Raw genomic sequence first — 11,610 nt, 5'->3', positions numbered from 1 at the left:
AGGTGGGCGGGGGGGGTGTTGCCTTGGTACATAAGAACACCTTGTCTCTCACCAGGAACCATATCCGTCAAACTTCCTTCATTGAGTGTATTTACTTGACCCTGAAGGCCAGGGACAGTCTAGGGATTTTGTTGGTGTATTGGCCACCCCGTGCGCTAACAGACTCACTTAACGAGCTGACACAGTTGGTCTCGGAGCTGATGCTGGAGACACCCAGGCTACTTGTCCTGGGTGACTTCAACATCCCCTTTGCGGCCAACTATATTCCACCCGGTGCGGCTCGGGAATTCATGGATACCATGGCGGCCATGGGCCTGTCCCAACTGGTCTCGGGTCCGATGCATTTTGCAGGTAATACACTCGATCTTTTGCATGGATGCGGAAAATCCGTGGGCGGAAATAACCAATTTTTCCGCCCTGTCATGGACGGATCATTTCCTGGTGGAGGGGCACAAATCAAAGCTTCTACCCAGACCCCCCCGGGGGTGGTGGACCTATTAGAATGGTCCACCTTGACGGCTGATGGAACCCAAAAGGTTCCAGGAAGCCTTAGAGGGCTTCATGGTTGGAATGACGGCGACTCTGTTGATGCCCTGACTAGTATCTGGGATACCGGTCTTTCCAGGGCTATACACACGTATTGCTCCCAAGCGCCCTCTCAGGCCTGCTTCCAAACGAAAGTTCGGGGCAGGAGTGTACCAGGGTACACGGAAGATCTACGGGCGAGGAAGCGGGTCCTGCGATGGCTAGAGCACCGCTGGCAGAAACACACCTACGCTTAGCCGACAAGGCTCTCCTAGACCGCCTTTTGGAGGACTATGGAGAGGCGTACGAGCAGCTAAGAATTCGTTCTATGGTGCTCGTGTTGCGTCCGCGGAGTCGCGTCCAGCCAGGTTGTTCAGGGTGGTCAGGGAGCTAACTCAGCTCCCTCCTGCCCCAAACCACGATCCTTGAACCTTCTAAGGCCTGCTGTGACCAATTTAACAACTTCTTCGTGGATAAAACCTCTCGGATAAGCGAAGGTCTTAACGCCGGCATTAGGTCAGAACTGAGTGAGGTATCCAGAGACTCCGTGACTCTATTAAACTGGATCAGTTTGGTCCATTAGTACCGATGATGTGGACAAGATCCTTAGAAGTGTTCGGAAGACAACCTGCTCTCTCGATCCCTGTCCCTCATGGCTAGCGGCTCAGGGGTGACTGGTGGTAACTTCATTGTTTACACCGAATATACCTTACTCTTGAGGGACGGGCAATTTCCATCAAGCTTAAAATTGGCATAGTAAAATGCTGCTTAAAAAGCCTCCCTCGACCCCCTGATGCCATAATAATTATCGGCCAGTTTCGCTATTGCCATTTTTGGGGAAGGTGATCGAGAGGGCGGTTGCAATCCAGTTTTAATCGATCTTGGATGATACGGTTATTCTGGACCCATTTCAAACCGTCTTTCGGGCGGGCTACGGGGTTGAGACGGCCATGGTCGCCCTTGGTCGATGTCTCCGTCTGGGCATCGACAGGAAAGTGTGTCCCTGTTGTGCTCTTGGATATCTCAGCGGCTTTCGATACCATTGACCATGGTATCCTTCTGGAGCGCCTAGCAGAGGTGGGAATTTGGAGCACTGCACTCCAGTGGTTTCCGATCCTACCTCTCTGGGAGGTTCCAGATGGTGCAGCTGGGAGACGTATGCTCCGATAAGAGGGCCCTTACATCTGGGGTCCCTCAAGGAGCCATTCTGTCTCCCATGCTTTCAACATTTACATGAAACCGTGGGAGAGAGATCATCCGGAGACAATGGGGTGCGGGGTTATCAGTACGCTGATGACCCCCAAATAGTTTTCTCTATGTCTCTGACTGATGCAGTGACTGGGGATGGCATTCTCCTCTCGTGGCCTGTCTGGAGTCGGGTAATGGGCTGGATGAGGGAAAACCGATTCAGTCTGAATCCAGAGAAAACGGAGGTGCTCGTGATGGTTCTCCTGCCCGGGGATGGCGGTGGTTCCACCTGTCCTGAACGGGATCACGCTTCTGTGAAGGGCTCGATTATGCAGTCTGGGGGTGCTCCTTGTTCGTCGCTCCACCTTACTCTCCCAGGTGGATGCGACGGTCAGGAAACACCTGTTATCAGCTTCGGCTGATACACCAGCTGCGTCCCTACCTGGGCCAGAGGGACCTTGAAACGGTAGTACCTGCTCTCGTAACCTATCGCTTGGACTTCTGCAACGCGCTCTACATGGGGCAACCCTTGTACCATACCAGGAAGCTAGCAAACTAGAGCAGAAACTGGCAGCCCGAATGGTTACTGGCATACCCAGAGTAGTTCATACAACACCAGTGCTTAAGACTTGCACTGGCTGCCTATTCGCTTCCGGGCGCAATACAAGGTGTTGGTCATTACCTATAAGCCCTAAATGGCTTGGGCCCAGGATACCTCGAGGACCGCCTCTCCCCATACAATCCGCCCCGCACTCTCAGAAAATCTGGGCAGCAGCTATTGAGGGTTCCAGTGGGCTAGATTAGTCTACCTCTAGAGGACTTTCACCATCTCGGCCCCTACCCTCTGGAACTCCTGCCCATTGAGCTCTGCTCGGGCACCTCCCTAGCCCAGTTCAAAAGGGGCTGAGCCTTTTTATTTAACAGCTTTCCCTGATGCAAGCCCCGACTAACTTCTCCCTCTCCTCACTACCTCAGCGTGGCAAGCTGGCTGGAATGGTTTAATGGATATGTTGTATTGTATGGTTTTTTTAAATGTAATTCATGAATGTTGTACACCGCCCTGGTTTTATAGAAGGGCGGTTATTGGTTATATAATTATTATTATTATTATTATTATTATTATTATTATTAGGCCTATGTGTATCTGTTTGATAAAAAAATAGAAATTTTGTATAGTTTGTCATTTCAGTAATTCTTAAAATATGCTGAAATATCTCTATTATAATTAAAATCAAACTATTTAATATTCTTCATTATTCTGTCTGGATTTTCCCTTTCCCACAATTTCTGTGCAACAGTTTCCATTGTGCTGTTCATACCACCTTCAATGACCTCACTCCTCATGCCTCACCAAAAGAAAAAGAAAAAGAAAAATGTTTGCACTAGGAAGAGAAAGAATATTCTAAAACATTAGAAAAATAGTTGAAAATTACATTTTTGAGTGTTGCCAAAGTGGCAGAAGAAGAATCCAGGTTGATGAAATTTTTCACGTATTTGGCAAATATGGTTTTTGTATAGGAAACAGCTTATTTATTTATTTATTTGCTTTTTGCTCAGCAAGTGATATTTTCTCTTCAATAATAATATATCTGAGCAGAAATACTATTTTCTGTGTAGATCATGTATACTTGAGGTATGTCTGCACTGGTAAAAAAAAAAAGCAGTTTCACCCTGTTTGAAGCTTCAGACGTTTATATGATGTATGAAGCTAAAATGGAGTGAAAGCTGGATGAAGCCATGCTCCAGGGGAAAAATAGAGGAAAACAAAGTCCTTTTGCTCTGCTCTAATGCTAAAAGTGCACATTATGGCATCAGTGTGTAAACAACACAACAAGAGTGCATGAATGCAGGAAGACCCAGGCAGTTTATATAAGTAGTCTGGAACAGGCATCCTCGACCTGGTGAGATGCAGCCACTGATGCCTTTGATCGCCATGCAGTGTTTCTCTTTTGTTGATTATAAAGGTGCATAAATGGCCAGATGCACCATTGACCCATTACATCATCGAGCCACCAGGATTGTACTTTGCCAGTGTATCATTGGGTTTCTCAGGATAGGTGCCTTGATTAATGTTATCAAAAGTAACAAAGTTCATGAAAGTGCAGACCTTGGTTGAAAAAGCCAAATCTTCCTTAATTACATTATTTGCAGAGCCAGTCATTCAGTTATTTTATTTTTCTTCCTCTTCCTGGGCTACAACCTTCGACAGGAAGAAGTGATAAAAAACTATGCCCCAGGGTCCTTTCACTTCTTTCCTAGTGGTTTATAGTCTCTTACAATACATTGAAGGCTATATCTTATTGTACTACTTGTTCCAAGGTTCCAAGTCAGCTATGTAGGAACTAGATAATATTATTAAATGCTAAGATTAATCCATGTCATAGTATTCCGTTTCTGTTTGCCATGGAAACTGGGCAGTAAAGAGTTGAAAGGAAGAAAATCAGTCCATTTGACAGATGGTGTTGGAGTAGCATTCTACAAATATATGCGTTTGAGACCAAATCAAACATGACATCACACTAGAAGCCAAACTGACCCCCACCTCAAAAAGAGTCTATCATGCTTGGATATATCATGAGACACCACCACCATTCCCTTATCCTTTTGTGTCATGTCTTTTTAGATTGTAAGCCTGAGGGCAGGGAACTGTCTAATTTATTTATTTTATTTTTTAAAAATGTAAGCTGCTCTGAGAAAGGAAAAAATAATGCTTGGTGAAGTGTATTTCAGTAGCAAAAGAGGATGACAACAGGTCAGGTGGATTGATTCAATAGAAGAAGCCACAGCTTTGAGTTTGTAAGACCAGAACAGGGCTGTGGGGTTTGTAAGAGCAGAGCAGGGCTCTTACATAGTCTCACCATAGGTCAAAACCAACTTTATGGCAAATAGCAATAACTATATTTTACATCTTCCATATAATGCAATATTTCTTTCAATAAATATTGTAATTTCTAAATTGCATTTCTTCCCCTTTTCTTGTCCTTTCTACATCAGAAATATTACATTTATCTATCCATTATTGATTGTTCTGCTGATGAATTGATTGATTAATCTACTTAGCTATCTCTCTTTAATAGAACACATTCAGCTTTTCCTTTTTCTACTGAAAGAGTGCATACATTTTATTAGGATTTATCTTGCTATTTAAAAAATGCTGTGTTTCTGACACAACGGAATGATTTAAAACTCACTTTATTGTTCAATAAAATTAGTTCTAGTACAGTCGTACTGCCACATAATACACTGCTCATCAGTTTCTTTTGAATGATATGAAATCATCATTTGAACAATGACAGCAGATAATATGCTGAAAAAGATTTCCATTAAAAATAGAGACGATTCCAGTTGTGTTCTTATTTCCAATTTAGCAAAGAAGGTTTTAGTAATGCCTCCATGCCTCCATGATGCCCTGAAGGCAGCACATCAACCAGCTTCTGGACATCATGGGGGTGTGGTGGTTACATGCCGCAAGCCCCCAAAATGCTGGGAAGCTGCCGCAGGACCACACAAGAGCCAATAAATATGGCTTTTCTGTGGCTAGAAAAAGGATAAGTTGAAAACCATTCCTTTTTTGGTTGGCGCTGCAGTGGATTGGGGCCACTGCTGTGGCTGTCATGGCCCCAATCCATCTTCGAGTGGGGCAGCTTCACGTTGCCCCATATGGGCCGTCTCGAATCTGAAATTCTGCAAAGACTCACATGTTTTGTGAGGCAATCCCAGAATTTCCCACTTTTTTCACGGTACTAACTTTTTTTCCTCTGTTGCTTCTGTGAACCACATAACATTCTACAGTGTAGGAAGTGACAGTTTTGGAGGATATTGATTATTTACCCTCCTGGACTTAAATGAAATTATATAATTATAAAGAGCTTACATATACTTTTATATCCATTACACAACTTTTATTCTAATTGGATGTACCTAGAGTTGCTCATTATTGAAATGATCACAGGGTGTCTTATGTTTTTGGACATGAAAAACTCGTTTAAATACACCTCACTCAGAAATAAGAAATCCACAGATTTAAGGCATCTGTTGTAAAATGATTTTACCATAGTTTAACATGGATTCTTATTGGTTTACTGATAGCAACAACAAGATATATATCCTTGAAAATATCATTCCCAGAAATCAGAAAATTGTGACTTTTATCACTGGTAATATTATGGATAGTTTGAGGTGATCACAACACCTCAAAAAGATACTATTGAGAAGGATGTGAATTGGGAAGGGTATGAGAAGGGACAACCAAAATGAGCAAGAGGCTTGAGGTCATCTTTAAGGAAAGGGGGAGGGATTGAAGGATTGGTTTAGAAACACAGGTGTTGTAGGAGGAAATGTCAAACATATGAATTAGGATTCTTAAACACAAAATCTTTATACAATATATTCTCTCCAGATTTCTCTCTGATGCACTCTCTTGCCATTGTCTTGGGTAGAAAAAGTAGCCCTGCTCTTTATACTAGGGAGTTGCCAGATCCCATAACAATTCCACACAGTGTCCCAGAGAATCATTATGTTATATTGTTGAGACATAAGATAATGTACAGCTCCAAATCCTTTGCTTATTAAACAGAATTCAGGGCTAGCACATAGTGATAAGCTCAGACAGTGTCTTTGATTCTTGACGATTGTCCAACTATACCATTTTCTGATGCTTGTTTTATGTATCAAAATATACATCAACTAAAAGAGTTCTAGATTTATTTTCCCATTACATACTGAAATACTTTCTTTCCACACGTGATAGGCATTTATGATAGAAGTTTTTTTATGCATGTTTTCCAGCCGTGTACTTAGAAGTAAAAATGTAAAATGATGGAACATGAAGGTAATATATACCATTGCTGTATTACTGGGAGAGTACCAGCACCTTTTGGAAAGCATAGGATTGAACTCTAAATGTGTTAGAGTATGCAGTCCCAATTATTAACAGCAGTGTGTGCTCTTCCTTTCACTGAATTGGTTTGAAGATTAGATCTTCTCTTTTTAGAAAAGATGAGCTTGCACTGTTTTCAGTACAGTAATTCCCATTAGCTGTTTAGATAATCAACGGGCTGCTAAGTTTAATGAGTTGGTCAATATTACAAGCTTGATTTTGGAACAAGACTACACTGAGGGATAATCAGGTAAAGGGAAAGAATTGGTTTGTATGTGCAGTTTTCTACCTTAGTACAAACATGTTGATTCTTCAAAGAAATGATATGAACATTAAGGACATGTTTAAGGTTTTTTTTAAAATAGTTTTTTCTTTAAAGTTTTCCTACAAAACTTACAGGTAGGTTTTTTTTTTTTTTAGTTTAATGGTGCTGTTTGATTTGTAGATTAAATGTCTGTTGAATTTGTGTCAATTAGTATATCTGAAGATTAATAAGTGAAACTTTTTACATGCTTAATTAGGCTGCAGTTGAGCTCACATGATATTGATAGTACAGTCTATTGAACTTAGTGAAGAGTAGTTCTAAATAAATAAATAAATAAATAAATAAATATATATAAGCTATAAGCTATTAGCATTCATATAGCATATTATATTTAAAGTTACAGAGAAAGCTAAGATAGTTTAATATTACTTTACTGTTTTGGAGAACACATAGGTAAACATATATATTAAGTGAAAGAATTCAGAGACATAGGCTCTGAAATATTGCTGCGTAAAGGGATCTTGAAGCACATTTGAGACTAACTGTGTAAAAGAAGTTGTAGTATGACCTTTTGTAGACTTTGTCTACTTCAGATGCATGGAGTGCCCGGGTAAGAACCTTATTGACTGTATTAATACCCATGGAAATGCAAAACTTGTGGGTATGGTGATGAGGTGACAAATTCAGTTTTAAGGATGGTTGTTGAGGAGGAAAGGAAGGAAAGATGCTGCATAAGGCCAAGGTGGGTGGGTGGCCACATGAATGGTGGAGTTTTGAAATGAGGTGTGTTCAGGCTAGGAACGATATAGAAGATACATTAAACTGGCTAAGAGCATCTGATGTTATAATATGTGTAGTGTGCCAGGAAGTCATTGTCTTAAATATTCAAAATATTAATGTTCATTTGCTAACTTTATCTGTTAAATATAACTAACAACCAAAATGTAAAAGAAAATTTTATTTAAAATGAACTTCAAAGAAAATAATATTTGTGTTCAGATTTAAAAATGCAGAGTGACATCTTCATTTCTATTATTTGAGGGGAAAAGATGTATATAGGATACTATAGACAACATCTCATTGGGAGATATTAGGACATTCTTCTTTCTTTTGCTACCTCCTGCTCTCTTTGCAAGGATCCTCCCATCATCTGGAATAGATTTGAGTTGAGTGCTGTAGGAGGCTGCAAATGTGCAGGATAATTGGGACAATTTTCTCCATAGAGGCATCTGTTGGAACAGAAGAAAATAGATTTCATAAGATTGTCTGTAAGAATTTTTCCCAAGCAAAATAAAAAGGGAGGAAGGGAGACAAAGTTTTCACAATAAAAGAGTTTACTTTTTATTATTATTATTATTAGAGTTCATTTCAGTCCAGAGCAATGACAAAAAAGTGAAACTACAGTGCTTGTGATGCGCTTTAAAAATATTAATTCAAAGCCAACAAACCTGCAGTACTGTTAGCAAGCTAAACATAATGATGATACTGGCAATGAAATGAAACTCCTCAAGCATAAGAAGAGAATTTCATTTAAACCTAGCCAACAAAAATTTCTCTCATGAAGAACTGAAACATGGATTGGATGTGTGTCCTTGAAGTCTTCCAACAGTTTCACAGGGCGCGTTCTATAGTCAAGAAGCCACATTAGCTGAAGTCAAAAGAATTTAGGAAAGTGGCATGCATAATAATACTTTAAATAACACGTGAGGCTCAGGCTAATGGGGTAAAACCTGAAAGCAGACTTTCTCTTTGTAATGAGACTGCTACATTGATAATTGATGAAACTGCAGAAAGCTCTGAGGAGGCTGAGAGATGAGTATTTCACACCTCAAGACCTCTGTGGTTTGCTTTCATTTTGAAGCACTTTTGAACTGTTTGCAAAATGTGATCACAATTGATAATGAGATGAGATACAGTTTGTGGAGTTATAGAGTAATTAATACTACAGAATTATGCAGACCTCTGTGGACCAGCATGGACCTTTACTGATTCTGACCTGACCTTGGAAAAAAATACATTTTGGGACTACAAATCCCAGAATGCTTACAATGGTTACAATTCTAGAAATCTCTATAGACATCAGGTTATCATGATCATGATCATCATCATTGCTATTATTATTATTATTATTATTATTATTATTAACCACCATCATCATTTATGTAGCACCATTAGCGTACATGACACTTTACATGAGCAGTTTACAGTTCTTAATTTGACATTTCCATGTCCTCAGGCTTGCAATCTAAAAAGACATGACATACAAGGAAAGGGGATGGCAGTGAAGGAGGGATTAAGTTGAGCAAATGCTGGTTTCTTCTCTCCTTCTGAGTCCACAACAATGGCAGTTGGGATAGAAGAGCAAATCTTTCATCAGTGGTTGGACATAGGTCTCTATAGATTGTCATCTACAAATCTGAGAATCTAAGTAGTTGGTGCATGTGTAGGGCCCCATGTTACAGAAAGATTTACTTCTTGGAAATATTGATCAACTATAGAACCATATGTGGTTAATAATAATAATAATAATAATAATAATAATAATAATAATAATGTTCAGTTAAGTTCAGACAGTTCAATTTCAATTGCTTAAAACCATTGATCGTCACAATATGTAGAACCATATGTGGGGAGTCATATTTCCTTGGAGGGTGACTTTTAGGAATCATATTCTAGTGGTAGGAGGGCTGACTTTTGAAATATACATTTCTATCTTATGGCACATAAAAATAAAACAGTCCTGACATTATCAAATAACAGGGGTTAGATGTGACTAAGGAGATTATCACATGCAGGAATCCCAGCAGGAGAGACACAGGATCTAGAAGATGAAAATTGATGTTATCACATTTACCCATGTCTGTGCTGTAGGCAGCCAGTATCCACTTGGACAGCCCGCCTACAACCCAGACTTCTCCTGCGGCTTTTTCAAGAACAGGAAAATCTCGTTCTTGAAAAAGCCATGGGATAAGTCCGGGTTTTGCACATGGGCTGCCCCAGTGGATAGAGGCTGCCTACAGTCCAGGAATGGGAAAATGTAATAACATCCATTTTCAGCTTTTAGATCCTGAGTCTTTCCCACCAGGATTCCTGGGTGTGATAATCTCCTGAACAAGGCCTAAGTACCTATCTTGGTAGAAAGGAATTCTCAGGACTTTGTATGATGGATTTATGCATGACTTTCTAGACAGAGCTGCCATTCCTCCTTAGCTGAAACATTCAGGGTCCTTGGCCAGTGGAAAACATAAATCAGACAATTCTAGATAATTTTGGAAGCTGTTAATTTAAAATGTTAGTAAAATTCATAGTGGCTAGTGGGTTCTTTATTTCTCCTGCATATAAAAACACATGAATGTCATCACAGTCTGAGATAGGACATTTTCTAAAGGTGGGAAAGTTAGTGTAAAAATGCCATCACATTATGTATAGTTGTTGTTGTTGTTGTTGTTGTTGTGTGCCTTCAAATCATTTCTGACATAAGGAAACCGAGGGCAGGGAACCGTCTAACTAAAAAGATTGCATGTACAGCGCTGTGTAAATTTACAGCGCTTCATAAATAAAGGTTAATAATAATAATAATAATAATAATAATAATAATAATAATAAGGCAAACCTAAGGGGCTTTCTTTCTTTCTTTCTTTCTTTCTTTCTTGTGTTATATCCTCCAACCTCAGAATTTTTTTAAAAAATAAAAATGCATATTTATTGTAAAGTTAATAATGCACAAGTATCAGAATAATTATGCAAAGGCTTATGCATAATTCTTGATCTGTTTACTTTAATACAAATTTCATTAGAATCTGGATTTGTAAGACGTATTTTTCTTATTAAAAACATTGTGCGCTTTCTACATAGTGTAACAGATGGCAGTGAGAGAAGTGACTATGGGACATGACTTCTGAATATATTAATTCATATAATATCTGAAATCCTTCTATAAACAGCAGCAGCTGTCAGAGATAAATATGGAAAAGTAGATCATGAAAAGAAAAATTCTTTCATTTGTAGATGGAAAGATATAAGTATCATTCAAACACATATCATGTTTTATTACTTTTCTAAAGATTTCTTCTGATGTAAATCATAATTTAATATTATTCTTAAAAGAAATTGATTAGGCTTAAGGTGTTTTGTTACACACACCATTAAACCCAGATATATGAAGACCATAAAATACCTGCTGTTCCCTGGCAGTAATAGCCAGAAGAAGAAGAAGAAGAAGAAGAAATAATAATCGGCAGGAATAGTTGTTAATCTTGTACCTTCACACTTTCATTTTTAGTCTGATTTTGTAGCAGTGAGGAATGGATAGGTTTTTCAATCTCCATTTCATTGAGTCTCATTTAATTTCCCGACTTCTGCACCAGATTGCAAGCTCCATTCTTCCACAAAACAGTTGTATACCTTTTCCAACTTTTTAAAATGGGCATGTCATTTCATGTTTTCACCATATATATATATATATATATATATATATAAAACCCATTTTCAACACAAAATCCCACACCTATTTTTTCACCACATATTCTTTTTTCAGAAACATTATTTGTGAGGGGAAATCTTTTTTGTACACAGTTGCTCTTATTCTAGTTGAGAGGCAGAACCCCTTGTGATCTGGTATACATCATTTAAAACTTTACCTAGTTCCTGATCCATTTTGCCTGGATCTCTCTTTAGTGCCTTTGAAACTGGTTATATTGCTCACTTTACATTCCTATGGAACATCTTATTATTTTTTTGAAAAGTGCAACTG

General features: G+C 39.2%; 1 protein-coding gene across 6 annotated transcripts in view; it reads left to right on the top strand.

Moving 5' to 3' along the window:
• LOC121928362 (CUB and sushi domain-containing protein 3) overlaps positions 1-11,610 on the top strand; it is an 810,382-nt gene that overhangs the window by 504,678 nt on the left and 294,094 nt on the right. The gene's annotated exons all lie outside the window — the stretch shown is intronic.

Source organism: Sceloporus undulatus, chromosome 4 (genome assembly GCF_019175285.1).
Source record: "Sceloporus undulatus isolate JIND9_A2432 ecotype Alabama chromosome 4, SceUnd_v1.1, whole genome shotgun sequence".
Classification (NCBI taxonomy): Eukaryota; Metazoa; Chordata; class Lepidosauria; order Squamata; family Phrynosomatidae; genus Sceloporus; species Sceloporus undulatus.
The sequence above is the reverse complement of the archived record's forward strand: the minus strand, read 5'-3'. Positions and strand labels throughout refer to the sequence as shown.